We start from the raw sequence: 11,319 nt of genomic DNA, 5'->3' as shown, positions 1-11,319 counted from the left end.
TCGGTTTGAACTGCAGGTGATTGTCTTGACCATGTCTACATGCCTAAATGCACTGAGTTGCCGCCATGTGATTGGCTGATTAGAAATTAAGTGGTAACGTGCAGTTGGACAGGTGTACCTGATAAAGTGGCCGGTGAGTGTATGTAACAGGTGTAAACAGCTAGGTGACAATGATCAGACTTGCTTAACTTTTTAATTAGCACATACAAGACTTAACAGATTTTATATTATTCAGACGATAACCAAAGGGCTTAGAACACTCTGACAATGGTCTCTAATGGTTGTGATGCTGTTGCTCTTTCTCTCTCGTAAGGGTAGAGCCATCAGTCCAAGTCCCACTCTGAGCCAGTCAAGAGGATCAGGAGTCCATCTTATAAACATGCAGGTCCTAAACATGTTTCAGTGCATTGTGCAAAGAGGATCGCATACATTATACAGTAGTTCTGTACATCATCCAGTCACCAACTTTTATTGGCAACCCTCTCAGCCTGTGATTCACAGCTATGAAATTCAGCCCTAACCATTGGGCCACCAAATTGTAAATTTCTTATATATCACGATGATGCCTCCACATCTATGTTTGTGGTATCCAGTGTTCATTCTTTATTAACTCCTATGTCCAAGTGCAAAGGAGTATAGCCTGTTCCTTAAAAACATAAAAAATTCTTGTTATTGGTGAGGGTCCCAGTGTTAGACCCCAAATGTTCAGCTTGTTACCCCCTGTCCTGTAAATAGAGGATAATATTTGTATCCAGGCCTGTGAGTGGACCAAACATGCACTTCTACATCTACTGAACGAAAGATGACTTTTTTAGTTTTACTTGAGGATCCTCAGTGCGGTGAGGTTCATGGTATCTGTGTAACTCTGTTCTTGATCCAAAAGGAAAAATTGTCAAGACAGGGGAAGGAATAGCTAAGCATGGACTCTCCTGCTACACTTAAAGTGAATTTCTCATCTCCTGATTATAACTGTCGTATCATAGCTGCGAAGCCTGTGCCTGTGTTTTATATGAATAAAAATATGTTTACTGCACCCTAAGCCCTGCCTTCATGACATTACCCTAATATGCATTTAGGATGTTGCAGATTTGCTTTAACTCTTTGTGTCCTTCTAGCCAGAGATAGTGCCTATTGGCTTTTACATCTCGACTACCTTTAGCATGAACCTGATGGACACTTGTCTTTTTTCAACCTTATTATGTTATTATATGTCCTTCCTCAGGGAAATCTTACTGCAGTCTTCAGTAAACTACACCACAGTCAGACAAATCTGTGGGGATCCTGATTAGCAGAGCTAATCTAATTGGACTGTATATGCACATCTCTACCAGCAACACTATTGTATTCAGAGACGTTTATTAAGTGCTATTTGCAAAGGGAACTGTGACCAAATTCCAAACATCCATTCTGAAGGTCCCCATAAACCTTATTAGGTTGAACCTGACACTACTGATGGGTTGAGCTGTCAGTATAAATTTACTGTACGGGGGTCTCCCAAGACTGCACTGACAGATGATGATTGTAAAGAGATTAGGTGAGCATCATGGAATGTTACAACTGAACCCCTTTGTTCTTGGGGAGATAAGCTGCTGCCAGAGCTGTCTGGCTGTGATTTACTTCTCCCCTGCCAAACATTCATGTGTATGGGGAAGATAGGAGAGATAACTGTTGGCCGACGGGTATTGAAGCTATATGGCCACCTTAAAGGGGGACTGCTGAGATAATTTTTGCTAAAACTTTGCTTTAATAAAGTTAGTATAACTTTAGTAAAATTATTTACTTTTTTAATTTACTAATACAGAAGAAAGCCGCACATCCAAACCCCAATGGTGTGGGTGCTAGCAGACAAAATTCCTTGGTCAGGGGTCCCCAATGATGAATATGCACAGCAAAAACGTGATTTTATTTCATGTAAAAGAGCATAGTTACAAAATGCAATGTTTCAACCCTCCCACAGAGTCATTCTATTTAGATATGCACTTCCGTTGACTGGCAGCAGAAAGGGACAACGCAGGCCCTCTGCTGCTAGTAGTGTTTGCAGATAGCCCTGCACTTCCGAATCCCTGTTCTGCTCAAGCTCTGTCACACGGTACTGTACAAAGCAGGGTCTTGTTCCCTAATGTACTCTATACTGTCATGTACAGTACCCAGAGGGAGGTCTCACGATTGCTATCACTACCCACTGTATTAGAACTATTAGCAAAGCGAGCAGTGATAGCACAACATCACAGGTACACCCCCAGATACCATAAACTAATGTACCCTGCGATTAAAAAGAAGTAGCAAGGTTCCACAGGAGGCATCTAGAGGGTCAGCTAACCACAGAGCCACATATAACATCCTAATAGACTCTCCCTGAGGAAATACTACCCTCTGTTGCCCTGTCTCTCCACCTCTCACCCTCACATCTATTATAATATCAGACAGGGCCGGATTAAGGTTGGTGGAGGCCCTGGGCAACAATTTTTTTTGGGCCCCCCCCATTCCCCCCCTCCTCTCAAAAAAAATAAAAAATAACTATACTGCAATCTATACAGGTGGCTGATTACTGTAGGCGACTTAGCACAGACCCCTTCTCACTCCTGGCTGTGTGGCTCAGCATCCTCCTATGTTGTGCATGTGATGGTCACTGGAGGCTGCAGTGCAGAGGAAGATGCCAGGCCTAGAGACAGGAGTGGGGAAGGCTGACTATCAGGGTGTGTTCTCACTTTGCATTATTATCACAAACACAATGTGAGAACCCAGCACCTTCTGTGTGTTCTTACCCACTGGGTAAGTAGCGTCGTTCTGCTAGATTGGCGCTCGCTTACAGAGCCTTTTATAAGGCTGTATCAGCCATCGGTCGCACATCACTATTAAACGTAGCGATGCACGGCCGGTGGCAGATTTTTGAACATGTGGGGACATTTTGCTAGGGAGAAGCAGTGTGGGTATTATGGCTTAGAGCAATATAGTCTAACATTTTTTTTATTTTACCCTGGGGCACCCCTACCGAATAATGTGCTAAAAAATACAAAAAAAACCCCCATCATTCAGTGACTCACAGGTGATGTCTTCTTTGATCTGAAGTGTCACTTTCCTTTTCCTCTCCATCTGGCCTGGACCACCATGATGATTTCTTCCAGCTACAATTCATCTCTTTAGAACCTGCGAGACAAACATCTTAGGCTCCGCACTTTTTCAACAACTTACTTCCTTTTTCCCAACCTATAAGGTCTCAAACAGTAGTAATTCCACTTTTTGGTGTGATTTCCAGTAAAGTGAGTAAGTACTGTATGTGAGTTGCCCGTGTATGTAGAATTCCCTTGTTGTGCGCCCAAATAGTTATAAAGTCCCTATGTCCCCATATAGTAGTAATGTCTCCTGCTGTGCCTCCATATAGTCATAATGTCCCTGGCTGTGCCCTCCAAATAGCAATAATATATTCTGCTCCTGCTGTGTCCGCACTTAAAGAAGCAGTTCACTTTTTATTTTTTTCGCCCCCCGGGTAGCCGCTGTCAAGTATACTTACAGAAGATGATCGGTGTCCCGTTCCCGTCGGTCAGTTCCGTCCCCCGGTGCCGTTCACATCGGGCGCGCGCTCACTTCCGCCGGCTGCTGCGAGTCCTCTTCTCTGCCCAGTGATTATACGCCGGAAGTCACTCGCTTCCATGCATTCTCTATGGAAGTGCGTGACTTCCGGCGTTCAAATGACAAGGGAGAGAAGAGGAGTCACAGCGCCGGCGGAAGTGAGCGCGCGCCCGATGTGAACGGCACCGCGGGACGGAACTGACCGACGGGAACGGGACACCGATCATCTTTTGTAAGTATACTTGACAGCGGCTAACCGGGGGGGCGAAAAAAATAAAAAGTGAACTGCTTCTTTAATGTTATACTGTGTGCAGATGTTCAATCCCCTCTGGTGTGCTGGTAGCTGTATCCCCCCCCCCCAATCCCCTCTGGTGTGCTGGTAGCTGTATCCCCCCCCCCCCAATCCCCTCTGGTGTGCTGGTAGCTGTATCCCCCCTCCAATCCCCTCTGGTGTGCTGGTAGCTGTATCCCCCCCCAATCCCCTCTGGTGTGCTGGTAGCTGTATCCCCCCCCCAATCCCCTCTGGTGTGCTGGTTGCTGTATCCCCCCCCCCAATCCCCTCTGGTGTGCTGGTAGCTGTATCCCCCCCCCCCCAATCCCCTGTGGTGTGCTGGTAGCTGTATCCCCCCCTGGTAGCTGTATCCCTCCCTGGTAGCTGTATCCCCCCCCCCAATCCTCTCTGGTGTGCTGGTAGCTGTATCCCCCCCAATCCCCTGTGGTGTGCTGGTAGCTGTATCCCCCCCAATCCCCTCTGGTGTGCTGGTAGCTGTACCCCCCCCCCCCCAATCCCCTGTGGTGTGCTGATGTAGTAAAAAAAACAAAAAACACTCCACTCACCTTTCCTCGCCCCTGAGCTGGCCGGGCCCTCTGCCATCTTCTGCAGCGCACGTCTTCTCCGGCAGGCGGTGCGCGATGAAATGACGTCATCGCGCAGCCCGCCAGAGAGAAGAGGCGTGCGCCGCCTCACAGGAGCTCACAGGCACAGCGCTCTCCTGTGTCTAGCGGCAACCGGACACAGGAGAGCGCTGGATGACATAGGCTGCATTCCCACGTTCCGTGATCCTGACGGATCACGGACGTGGAATGCCAATACCGGAGTCCCCCCGCGGCCGGACAGCATCTGTAATTAGATGCTGGGAGCGGGGGAGACTGTATTCATAATTGCCGCGCTGTAGTAACAGCTGATTTATTACAGCGCGGCGCTTATGAATACAGTCTCCCCCGCTCCCAGCATCTAATTACAGATGCTGTCCGGACACGGGGGGGCTCCGGTACATGCCTTCCACGTCCGTGATCCGACAGGATCACGGAACGTGGAAATGCAGCCATAGATGCACCAATCTGAACCCGGAACTCTGCTTCCGGGTTCGGGTTGGTGGGGGCCCCTTTGTGGTGGGGGCCCAGGGGCACGTGCCCCTGGTGCCCATTCCTTAACCCGGCCCTGATATCAGAACATGGCACTATTCACCTAAGGACATTGCACTATTCTGCAGAGCATTGCATAGGCTCTGCTGGTTTTATTACTCTTTGTGTACATAATTTTTATGAAAGTGAGACAATATTTTCCCCTAAATACCTCTAGGTACTATGGCAACATCAGCTGAGCCCCATGCCCACCGCAACCCTCTGTACATCCTGCTATCAGAGCTCACAGAGGATCCTGTTTATGCTGCCGATTCTTGTGTAACTGGTATCTGTATCATTATACCTTTATAATGTGCTCAGCTGGATTCCTTCCTGTGATAAGGGCTGCAGTCACAGCTAGAGATAACTCAGCAGCCGAACAATGAATCATCAGCGAATGACCCCCCCCAGACAGAAAGTGTCAACATCTATAGAGACTGGACAGGCCCCAAACCAGAGATGAAATCTGCTGCATTAACACAAGGCGAGCAAAGCAGCCAATACATGTAACCTCTGGTGACAGAGACTTGGCGCCCTTATATTGTACTATTGGTCAGTACAGCCACATTAGATGGCCTGCGCACATGATAAGCGAGCGCTGATCTGCTAGGCAATACATTACGAAGGCTGGGATATTGTTTGCCTATTTCTTTTGCAGAATATTCTGCAGTGTGTTGCAGCCTCATACAATGGGACAAATGTGTGTTCTGGCTACGCAACAAATTCTGTCTTAACTAAGGTTTTTAGTCTCATTAACACCAATGGCACAGTTATAGGCTACGTTCACACTTAGCAAAAGTGACGGAATTATGCAGCGGAATGCCGCCAGCCTCCCTGTCATAATGACAGTCTTTGGGAGGCTCATGTGCCTCCTCTCTCGGCACTGAACAATGAACATGTTGATTCTTCAGCGCGGAGAGAGGAGCCGTGCGGCATTTTGCGGCGGAGAATTCCACCATGATATTTCGCCACTTTTGCTATGTGTGAACATAGCCCTATGTGTATGCTTTCGAATACACATGGCCCAGAGGAAGCCATACACATTAGATGAACATTGGCCAGACCCACTGGTTTTGGCAGAACTGTCCTATTATCCCATGTGTATGGGGTGTCCCTGCTTTCCATCTGATGTGTTAAGTGGTGTATAGCTCTTCACAAATTACCTCCTAGGTCAGGGATGATGGGAGTTATAAAGTGTCTGTGAGTTATAAATGCCAGGAGTGAGGAATGATTTGAGTGATACATGATGTGTAACAGGAGGATTAGATAATGGTAGCCTGCATTCAGGGATGATAGGAGTAGTAACTGTGTAGATAGAATAAATTGTGAGCTCATGGAGCCAGGAATAATATCTGGTGATAGGTGTGATGGGAGTGATACACTGATGAGCGTCGTGTGGAATAGGTCATTGCTATAGATAGGTGGTCTGTAGAAGCGCAAGCCAGCGTGAAACAGACTGTTACCTACACATTGTTGGCGTCTTCTTTGAGGTGTCCCATATCATTGTTTGTATATGTTTGCACACTAAAAAAAGAAGTCTTTACAAGCATCAAAAGGTGAGTGCAGCCACTGTTCCTTTGTTCATTGCTAAAGAAATATCACATCATCATAGAATTCTGGAAGCCTCTGCTTTGTATAGACTTTTCTTGAGGATCCCCCAGTACTGACCACTGCTATAGCGGTCACACATCACTTCAGATATAGGGAGGAGAACCGGCTCATGGCTCCCTTCTGCAATGTGATTATTTGATCAGTGTCTCCTCACAAGCAGATGTCTGACAGCTTTTCTCATCCGTCTCATGATGACAGACGAGGCTGCAGGGCTTGGGATGGTTAACACTGGAGGTGATGAGAGACACCCTCAAAGTGGCAGCTCCGGCACATGAAGGTCAGTGCCAAGGAAAAATAAACATGGCTGATAAAACACTGACAGCTATCATGAAGGATAGATGAAGGCCTAATATTAATGGACCACTGGATGCGCTGCATGCGCATCACATTACAGGTGGATGATAATACAGCTGATATCACAGATAGCAGAGGTGTTGGTGCTAACCATCTAATGTTTCCCCATCATCAGGTATATCGATCAGAAACACAAATGCTCAGAACAATGATTTATATCTTTTTATGACCTTAGTAAACATCCCCACACCAGCAAACATCCTAACAATAGCTGAGTGCAGGAAGTTTGTAGTCTGCAGGACAGACTGTTTAGCTTACAGAGGATTGTTTAGACTGGATACAATTGTTGCAAACTCTCCTCTGTGATAAGCATTAGGCCTGGATGGAGTTTCTGCCTCTTGCCTCCTTGGGCTGGATCATCACCACCATGGTGGTGTGACCCTCATCTTGTATCCTACCCCTTTATTACTACTGTGGAGACACCCTGCACCGGGTCAGACCTTCCATGGAGAAGGAGAATAGGTGCAATTACGAGCCTAATAACATGCCCAGATCCCACCTTTATAGAACCACCAGAATTCACATGATACTCTCCCACGTTTCGGGTAGGTGGGGTTTTTTGTCATCAGCAACTACTGTGCCTGCTTTATAGTCTCCAACTTCCTTTGACAAAGGTGTCCTGGTTATATTTTTGGTAAAAAAAATGCTTTAAATAATTAGTGGACAGTGTGGGGCTTCTCGGCCATTGTGTTGCTTCCCCCTGCCTCGGTCTGGCACTGTAATCCATGCCCCTTCCCCTCCCCCCCTTATATCTTCACCGTTGGGGAGGGGGCAATCCTAATGCAGCAAGTGAGTGGAGCTGAGAAGCCCCGCCCCTTTGACACTGTCCACTATGACTAAAAGCATGTTTTCACCTAAAGGAGGACTAGGACACCTTTCTGGGGAACGTAAAGCAGGCACAGTAGCCAATGGTGCCGAAAACAGTACCTACTCAGAGGGGGTGACAGTATCACTGTCAAGCTCCAGCAATGTTCAGGTTCCCCACTGGCTGTCTCCCCATTCCTCCAAGGTGTTTAACAGAGCTGCCACAGCCTTGTAGCCTCTGATGTGAACTGTATAAATAATTCACTTCTCTTTGCCTTTGGTAATTTAACATGAACTTTATGAACTGATCCTGGAATGTCCGCCGCTCACCGGTGAAATCGCAGCTTCAGAGCGTCGTGATTGCAATAAGTTGTGTGATTTGGAAAAAAATGTCTACCCTCTGAAGCTGCTGAGGCTGCACTTTTAATGACTTGTGCTGGACGAGACCCAAAATTAACAATGAAAAAAAGCAGTGCTGCCAACTGAGCGAGAAAAATATAGAGGGAAAGAGCAGAGCAAGAGAGAGAGTGTGTGTGTGTGTGGGGTGGGGGGGTTGGGCTCGAGACAAGCCACTATGCCTCAGACATGTCCCCTAACAAGCAGATTAAAGAGCTACTTTCTGCAGATATTATTCAGTGACATAGTAAACTGTTATTCACATTTTATACTAAAGTCACCTCAGAGCTGCATTCACTATTCAGCTGAGATATATTACACAGCATGAGGAATAGTGATAAGATATTTATTCACCTTTTTAAAGACACTTTCAGCTGTGAAAGGTATTCTGTGTCTTCATACCATTCTAAGGTACAATCATCCAGTACAGCTTACCTTGGGAGAATTCCATTACACAGGTGATAGCTTTTCTACAGGATAATATGGAAGAGAGTGGAACAGATGGCAAGAGTACAATGGGGCCGTTTTGGTTCATGCCACCATACCACCCTGGAAGCAGGACAGTCAGGTATACATACAACCTATTATCCCTCCCGTGGAGAACAGGTGGGCTCTAGAGCTGCGTCTCCTTGGACAAGAAGGATGGTTTATCACTGCAGTTACTTTTATGGGCCACAAACACACAATGTTTTTTTTCTCTTGGGCTGTTTGACAGACTTTTTTTACGGACGTCATTTCGCATGTGTGGTTGTGGCCATGGTATGTATGGCTGTGGTGGTCATGGACACATGGCTGTAGATGCCTATGTAGACATAGAAATGAAAAATGCTTTTCATGGTCCTTAATTCCTAAACTGCAGTAACTTCATATGGTCAATAGAATTAATTTTTAGCTGTCTTTCCTTAGTCTCCTTTATTCTTCTCTACTTTAAGGTGTTATCCCAAGATTGCAACAGATCACCTATCAACAGGATAATAAGTTATTGGTAGGGGTCTATCCACTGGGAATCCCACCGATCACAAGAACTGGGGTCGCCTATTAACCTTTGATATGAAGTAGGGGTAGCACATGCATGCTACTGCTTCATTTAGACAGAGGGGCATATAATCATAGCACTACTGTTGTTGGAATGGGGGGGGGATGCTGTATCTAGACATGAGCGAACCTCGATCGCATGCTCGAGTTCATCCGAACCCGATCGTTCAGCATTTGATTAGCGGGGGCTGCTGAAGTTGGATAAAGCCCTAAGGCTATGTGGAAAACATGGATATAGTCATTGGCTGCATCCATGTTTTCCAGACAACCTTAGAGCTTTATCCAAGTTCAGCAGCCACCGCTTATCAAGTGCCGAACGTCCCGCATGCTCGAGGTTTGCTCATCTCTAGCCCTGTATCCTTTGGAAAGGTGATAAATTGTAACCTTGGAGTAATCTTTTAAATCTTTTGTCTGTTGCTTTTTATCGACTCTCAGGCTGCTGATGCCAGGTTTTCTGCTAGGTGGCAGCATTTGACTCTGTCGATGTGCAGAACCTTTCTTCACCCCATTTAACTTGCAGAAAGGGTTTGTTTAAGGAAATCAAGGTTGTTACTTTGTATTAAGATGATGTCACCTGGTAATGCAGACCTGGGGTTCCTGATCTGAGACTTGCTGTAATCTGTCAGCCTGACAAGGGGATCAAAGGAATAAAGTAGTGGATTGCAATTCACATCAGTTACTTCATTTGTTGAACAATTAAGACAGTGACCTGAGCCCGAGCATCTGTGTAATTTACCCTCATTAACTTTATTTCTGTTTTCACTTATTCTTCTGCTTACCATCAGTATGCAGGATAAGTGTTGATGACACATTTATTACCTTTGTTCACATGCAGCACATTTCTCTACTGTTTGACATGTTGATATTTTATGCCTAGTACGTTATAGAGTTACTGCAGATTTCACCTTAATACTTAAACATCTATGGTAAAAATCTAGAGGAGCTAGAAGTACAGGTAAAGGAGCAATGAGCAGTAAATCGAAGAAATCAACAAGTGAAGGTGAGAAATAATGGACTAACTCTGTTTTACCAAATACAGTATGTCTTTTCAATGTAGCCATCTCTAGCTTTACACAATTCAGGCTTTCTTTCTACAATTGCATTGTTATTGGTCAGTACTAGTTCGGTTCGGCCGGTATGGGATCCGGATAGGATTTTCCCAAAAGTCCAAGTCCGATCGGATTTGGATTTTTAGAAGTCCGCTCCGAATTTTATTTTATTTTTTTTGTTGCTTTCTAAAATGGCAGCCACCATTTTAGAAAGCAGGAAGTGTTGCGGGTGGGAAAAGCGCTTTCCCATGATGCCCGGAACACTTCCAATCAGCAGGGATGTTGCACTAGCCCACCCCCCTGTGTGACGTTGGTATAGCTTTAAGAGTAGCGGCCTCCATGTTGACTACTGCTGCTCCTGTACTGGCCTCAAATGACTATTGCTGGACCTCCACTGGCCTCCGCTGACTACTGCTGCTCCTTCACTGCATTTGTGACCTTTTTCCTGCATAGACCCTGTAATGGTGAGTTTCCTGCATGGACCCTGTAATGGTGAATATTGAAGTCTAAAAAAAAATTTGACTTTGAGATATTGAAAAGATAATGATGTTACTGACATGTAAAGCCCTAAATTCAACCAAATACACTACCCCCGTGTCATATAGATGCTTTAAACTATGAAATCCGAAGAAATCCGAAATCCGGTCGAAACGAACTTTTAAAAAAAAATCCGGAAGTCCGGTCGGAATGAACTTTTGAAAAGTTTGCTCATCTCTAGTCAGTACTTTCTTCCCAACATTGTTGCAGATGTTCCCACAAACAAGCTGCACTTGTACATTGCTTTCCCCCTTCTTTCCAGTTCATCCCAAACAATCTCAATAGAGCTTAAAGCGTAACTGTCATATTTTTTTTTATTGCAGAAATCAGTAGTATAAACGATTTTAAGAAACTCTGTAATAGGTTTTATCAGCCAAAAAAGCCTCCTTCTGTACTCAAGAAGCAATCTCCCAGCCTCCCCCCCTGACTTCTTATCTGTGCATTATCAGGCAAACATGTCTTCATTACAAAGAAGCCAGTGAAGACGGGCTCTGCTCTCTCCATTGTAACCCTATGAAGGGGGGAGGGGCCGAGGGAGATGAGGGAGCAGGAAGAGGTG

The sequence above is a fragment of the Dendropsophus ebraccatus genome, chromosome 4 (genome assembly GCF_027789765.1).
Source record: "Dendropsophus ebraccatus isolate aDenEbr1 chromosome 4, aDenEbr1.pat, whole genome shotgun sequence".
NCBI lineage: Eukaryota > Metazoa > Chordata > Amphibia > Anura > Hylidae > Dendropsophus > Dendropsophus ebraccatus.
This window is presented reverse-complemented; position numbering follows the sequence as displayed.